This window comes from Rhynchophorus ferrugineus, unplaced genomic scaffold, assembly GCF_030347505.1.
Source record: "Rhynchophorus ferrugineus isolate W39M unplaced genomic scaffold, kcgeb_rfMv2 rfM11, whole genome shotgun sequence".
In the NCBI taxonomy this organism is placed as follows: domain Eukaryota; kingdom Metazoa; phylum Arthropoda; class Insecta; order Coleoptera; family Curculionidae; genus Rhynchophorus; species Rhynchophorus ferrugineus.
Genome location: NW_027472590.1, coordinates 27,854,187 through 27,860,186, shown reverse-complemented (window position 1 = coordinate 27,860,186; position 6,000 = coordinate 27,854,187). Strand labels below are relative to the sequence as shown.

The window sequence follows — 6,000 nt, the reverse complement described above, 5'->3', positions numbered from 1 at the left end:
GCATATATTTATCCACAATAAAAATTACACAACACAATCGTTAACGAGAAACTGAGCTTAACGTCACATAACCAAGATGGCGCGCAATCAAAAGTAGCCGGAGTTTTGCCCCACTTGTTATAACATCATTAAAGTCACAGAGAATGTTTTCAGGTATAATAACGATGGGGGAAACGTAACTTCAGTTCTTCCTAATAATATTTTTCCATAAGGGTACACTATGGAACTAAATATCGATTAATAATCAGTTCTGGGCAATTTACAGAAGACTTAAAACCAAACGAAACTTGATATTTGACGTTCCAATGAATTAAAAGTAAAAAATTCAATAGACCCAGTTTTCATTTGTAAATTGTTGCAAAAATGTAACGAAATAAATTAATTCTGTGAAGTTCTGCACACTGTAGTAACATCTTCGAACCTCTCCTGAATCTACTCTATACTGCTATATATCAACAACAAAATAAACAGTACTTGAAACATTTACCAATGACAGAGTCATTGTGGCAAAAACCTATATCTGCCTAGATCTATAGAAAACGTAATACTAAAGCAAATATTGGAAAATACAGCAATATCGCAATAGATTAAAGTATATCAATGTCCTAATGATAAGTAAAATCAGCAAAATATTTCGATATTTATCTCAATCCAGATCAGATCAAAATCAAAGAACTGAACTAGTTAATCGGAAGATACTCAAAACTTCACCTAAAACCAAAGAGATTCATTTAGCAGTTAATTATAATGCATATTTGGACTTATGAGGAAAATATAGAGCTGCTAGTCATTCCCTTAACTAACAATGCTAATCGGTACATAACCAACGAAGAACTGCACGGTGACCAAAGGGTTTACTCTTAACTTCGGCTTAAGTAACCTAATTTAATTTTAATTTGGGAAATACATACTGATGTAAATTGATAAGTATAATAGAAATAGAAGATTGTATTAAGGATGTTCAAGGTAAGAAAAAAATTCTTGACGTAAACGATTACATTCCATAAAAAACTGAGGTTAAATCTCAAATAAACTTCCTAATGTAATGCTTGGGAAAATAAAAAGGAAAAGCGAATCAGCAAAAATTGAGATAAATCCTACTGCCTTGTAATCTAGTGATGAAATTATGGTTTACCACCTTAATTTTCCAAATATATAGCAAGACCACGAAAATCACATTTCATCGCATGAAACATATTTATATTTACATGTCAGCAAAAACTCAAGTAATATTTTTTCTGATCTTGGATCATTTGGAATGGGAATATCATCATCGCCAAGAAGAATTAAAATAACTAAGGCAACCAGTATACCTTGAAATTTGTAAATGAAGTTTCTGTCTATGCATAATAAAAAGCCTTTAACTTTATATTTATATTTAGGATGAATAATATAATAACGCAAAAGTTTGTATATTTTGTATACAAACGTATGTTTGTATCAACTTTGAATTATAGAAAAATATCCATGTTAAGAGCAATACCCACTTCTTTAATGACTCGTCAAAAATTGCATCTTACAGACCAGTCATAGTACCCTCCGACTGTCGCTTCTTCCTTATATCTACAGAATACTCTCGACAGAATTAAGTTTCCTCCGAAAACAAAACGAAACACCAATTAAATCAGTCAAAGACAACAAAAATTCTTCACAAAAGAAACTCATAATAGAATATATTTGAAATTAATATAATTATAATTTTTCACGTACTATAAGACACTCAATTGATTTTTATTTTAACAAAAGGCTACGAAATAGTTTAGACTTTTGTATTGATGGTAAAAATGTTTATAATTAAAAAAAACTTAATATAAACTATTACTGTGTATTTACTGTTCACATGTGTATTTATCACTCATTAATTTTACTCAGTCAATTTCAACTTAATAGCTAATTAAACATAAAAAATACAATAAAAATTAAAATCATTATTAATTAATAAAAATATATAATTAGGAGCAATTAAGGATTTATTTGTTTTTCGTATGTTGTGATAACTGGTTTATATTATGTTTGTAAAACAGTTAAAATTATTCCAGTTGACACTCACATAATGGATGGTATTCCTATTTCTTTTTCCCCAACCTTATGTTTAAACTCTTAGCTTTTATTTCTACTAGGTATTCTTTAATTTAAAAGCTAAAATATAAAATCCAAACTAAATATGCTTAATAGTCACACAATTTTAGCGTATATAATTAAAGTATATTAATTAAATAAACCTAATTCCTCAGTACGTTAATTCGTTCCATATTGTTTCTATTTTTTTATTATTCTTCATATGTATCCGATGGAATTCTGTCCTCGCCTTCCGTTAGTGTTGTTGCTGTGTACTGAAAATTAAAAATAATAATTACTATATATTATAAACTATAACTGAAAAGTAAATTAAGAATAAATACATGATATAGTATATATAGTATATGACATTTATCCTAACTCTAATTATTAGACAATATCAGGACTAAAATCTAATTAACAAGCACTTTAAAAGAGCAAGAAATTGGGAGTTGGAAATGATTGCTTTTATTTTCTTTTACCTACATTTTTTGGTAATCAAATCATGAGATCAAAAATTATAATAACAAAAGGAACAATTGTTATATATTACGGTATAACGTGACAATCGTTAAGACAGCATGTTATTGAAATATAAAATATCAGATTGCTAGCGTGCACAAAATATGCATATAGTTTATTCAAGCCTATCAAAGTCGTCCAATTCTCAAACGTATGCAAAATTCTTGAAAGTATAGTGATAGTGATAAGAGACTGAAACTCTAACCTATAAACTACTGTGGCTCTATAATTAACTGTAGTTTTTAGGTGTACTATAATGTTAAAATAAATGATATTTGATAACATTTTTGTTCAATTATTTTATTCAGATTAGAATTTTGTTTTATGTCAAATCCAAACTGAACTGAGTTGATGCGGCAACATTGTCGATGTCGTCACAAATTTCGATGGCGCATATTCAAATAAACTTATAGACTATTAACGAATAGACTATAAATAGTTCAATTATACATTACTTGTTATTTATTATTATTATACATTATATTATTATTATACATTATATAATAATTATTATTATACATTATTATAATATATAGTTATAATATATAATAAATAGTTATTAATTATTATTATACATTATATAATAAAAGACTCAGCCAGTGAAATATAATTATTTATCAATTATTTAAATATATGTAGTTAGTTGAATTGTAAATATATGTGGAGAGAAACAGTGGAAGTATATGTGCAATTTAATTGATGATCAACGTCTTCAATGGTGATGATCACTGGTAAAATCATAGTTTAAAAAACAACTCAACCTCAACCAACAAACCACCTTTCCAATCTAAGCAAACACCTTCTTTATAGAACTTTTCCTCACCTGTATCTTTTCACTTTTGAGTGTTGATTCACGTAAACCCCAAATATAAAACGTTTCTAGATATTCAGTATTATATAAAAGCATCAAAACTAATTTATGGTTGATGGAGGTCCCACGAGATGAAATATGTTGCTCTATCTCAAAATTTTTATCGACTTTTTAACGTTTGACATGCCAAGTTGAAAGAAATCAAAATATATCGAAAATTACCTTTTGGAATCTTCATTTTCAGAGCTCAAAAAATGGTTCCATTTAATAATTATTACCTAAGCTAACCTTATATTATTAGAGTAAAATTTCTAGATGCCAGAACCCTAATTCACATTGTCCCAAAACCTACAATGGTAATAAAAATTAATAATTAATTAAAATACTGCTAATTTACAATTAGTTCTAAAAAATAAAATTGAAATACGAAATATCTAAATGGATATGTCCACATTACCGAGTGTGGTACTGGTACAGGTCTTACACGAAGGAATCTTAATTACTATTTTATTTATTTACGGCGAATAGGTTTCGCCATATTTTATTACCAAATTGCGACGATTTAGCGACGATTAAAATCGATTTGAATTGTTTCTGTGGTCGGAAATTGAGACGAGGTTATTTTTATGGCTCGGAATTACCCCTATTTTTTAAAGACCGTCCCATCAAAATTCTGAATGTTCGCAGGAACAGCGACAGCGCGCCATTAACGCCGCCAATGTCGTGTCGCGCTCGATCTTTCGCAAGAAATCAGTTCCATTATTATATTCGAACTTATACAATAGAACTGCATTTATTTAATGGCGGTTAGCGTTGTTGGATTTATTGCTGTGAGGTATTTTGAGTAAATTATATTTGATAACATTTTTGTTCAATTATTTCATTTAGATTAGAATTTCATTGCATAACAAAACCAAACTGAACTAAAACTTAAAGTTGATGCGGCAACATTGCAACGTTTTGACGTAACAAATTTCGATGACGCATATACAAATAAACTTTGAATGGACTAAATAGTTCAATTATACATTAATTATATAATAATACACTATCAGCCAGTGAGAAATAATTATTTATCAATTACTTTAACTGGGTTGAACTGTAAATATATGTGAAGAGCAACAGTGGAAGTATATGTGCAATTTCATCGATGATCAATGTCTTCACTGGTTATGATTACTGGTAAATCCATAGTTTCAAAATATCTCACCTCCTTTCCAATCCACACAGGCACCTTCTTTATCGAACTTTTCATCACCTATCTGTACGCTTCGAGTGTTGATTCACGTAAACTCCCAATATAAATCTTCTATAGATATTCAATGTTATATAAAAGCATCAAAAATTATTTGTGGTTGATAGAGATCCCACGAGATGAATTATGTTGATCTATCTCAAAATTCGTATCTACTTGTTACCGAAAATGTTATCAAATATAATTTATTTTAATTTCCTCTATTCGAATATAACAGATTTTTTAGGATAGAGATCAACAAAATATTTTTCAAGATCAGACTCACACATTTTCAATAAAGTACTATTTTTGAAGAACCTGTTACCACTCAAATAGCGAAACTTTATACGCACATGATATCAAAATAATGCGTATGTGAATAGTACTGCAATTACTCCAACGTTTATTATAAACGATTTCTTTATTGTGTCACATTCTAAAAGCAATACGAACCGTGTTCTTAATAAAAACCAAGCAAAACCATAATCGTTATACTTAATTTTTATTATACATGTCGGTATTCCATCTAGGAGCTTTACATAAATATAAATAGCTGACATAAACCACTAATAAACTATTGTAATGGTTTCATTGATTCAGAGAAAAAAAACACGAAATCAAAGCAGGGTGTTTCCAGTTTCTTTCGTCGTATCTCGCGTTTTCATACATATTCATGTAAACTAAGTTTACGTCTTTCACTAGAAGTAAGTTTCGAATAGGCGTTGCCGTGAAATATCGTTTTTATTATTAAAATGTATTGCATCATTAATATAGTTTTAAAACTTCCTGTTACTATAGTCTATTCATTGTTATTTTGTACACACATCATCTAAATTTGTGACATCAAAACGTCGCAGTGTTGCCGCATCAACTATGAGTTTCAGTTCAGTGTAGCTTTGCGTTTGCAATATAATGTTCATCAAATATAATTTATTTTAACACTGTAGTACATATAAACATTACAGTTAATTATGCAGCCACAATAGTTTATAGGTTAGAGTTATAACCTCTTACAACTATTGTTTTCAAGAATTTTGCATACGTCTGACAACAGAACGACTTTGACAGGCTCACTCGTTTACGTGTTCAAACTACTCAGATAACACTGTGACTCTTTTTAACTAGAATACAATTTATTATACATGTCGGTATTCCATCTAGGAGCTTTATTTAAATATAAATAGCTGACATAAACCACTAATAAACTATTGTAATGGTTTCATTGATTCAGAGAAAAAATAACACGAAATCAAAGCAGGGTGTTTCCAGTTTCTTTTGTTGTATCTCGCATTTTCATACATATTCATGTAAACTAAGTTTACGTCTTTCACTAGAAGTAAGTTTCGAATAGGCGTTGCCATGAAATATCGTTTTT

General features: G+C 29.0%; 1 long non-coding RNA gene across 1 annotated transcript in view; it reads right to left on the bottom strand.

Annotated features, from left to right (window-relative positions):
• Positions 1–1,895: 1,895 nt before the first annotated feature.
• LOC143204941 (uncharacterized) overlaps positions 1,896–6,000 on the bottom strand; it is a 28,945-nt gene continuing 24,840 nt past the window's right edge. Inside the window, exon 3 of the long non-coding RNA XR_013007705.1 lies at positions 1,896–2,333. This is a non-coding gene — a long non-coding RNA (uncharacterized LOC143204941). The remainder of the gene's footprint in view (positions 2,334–6,000) is intronic.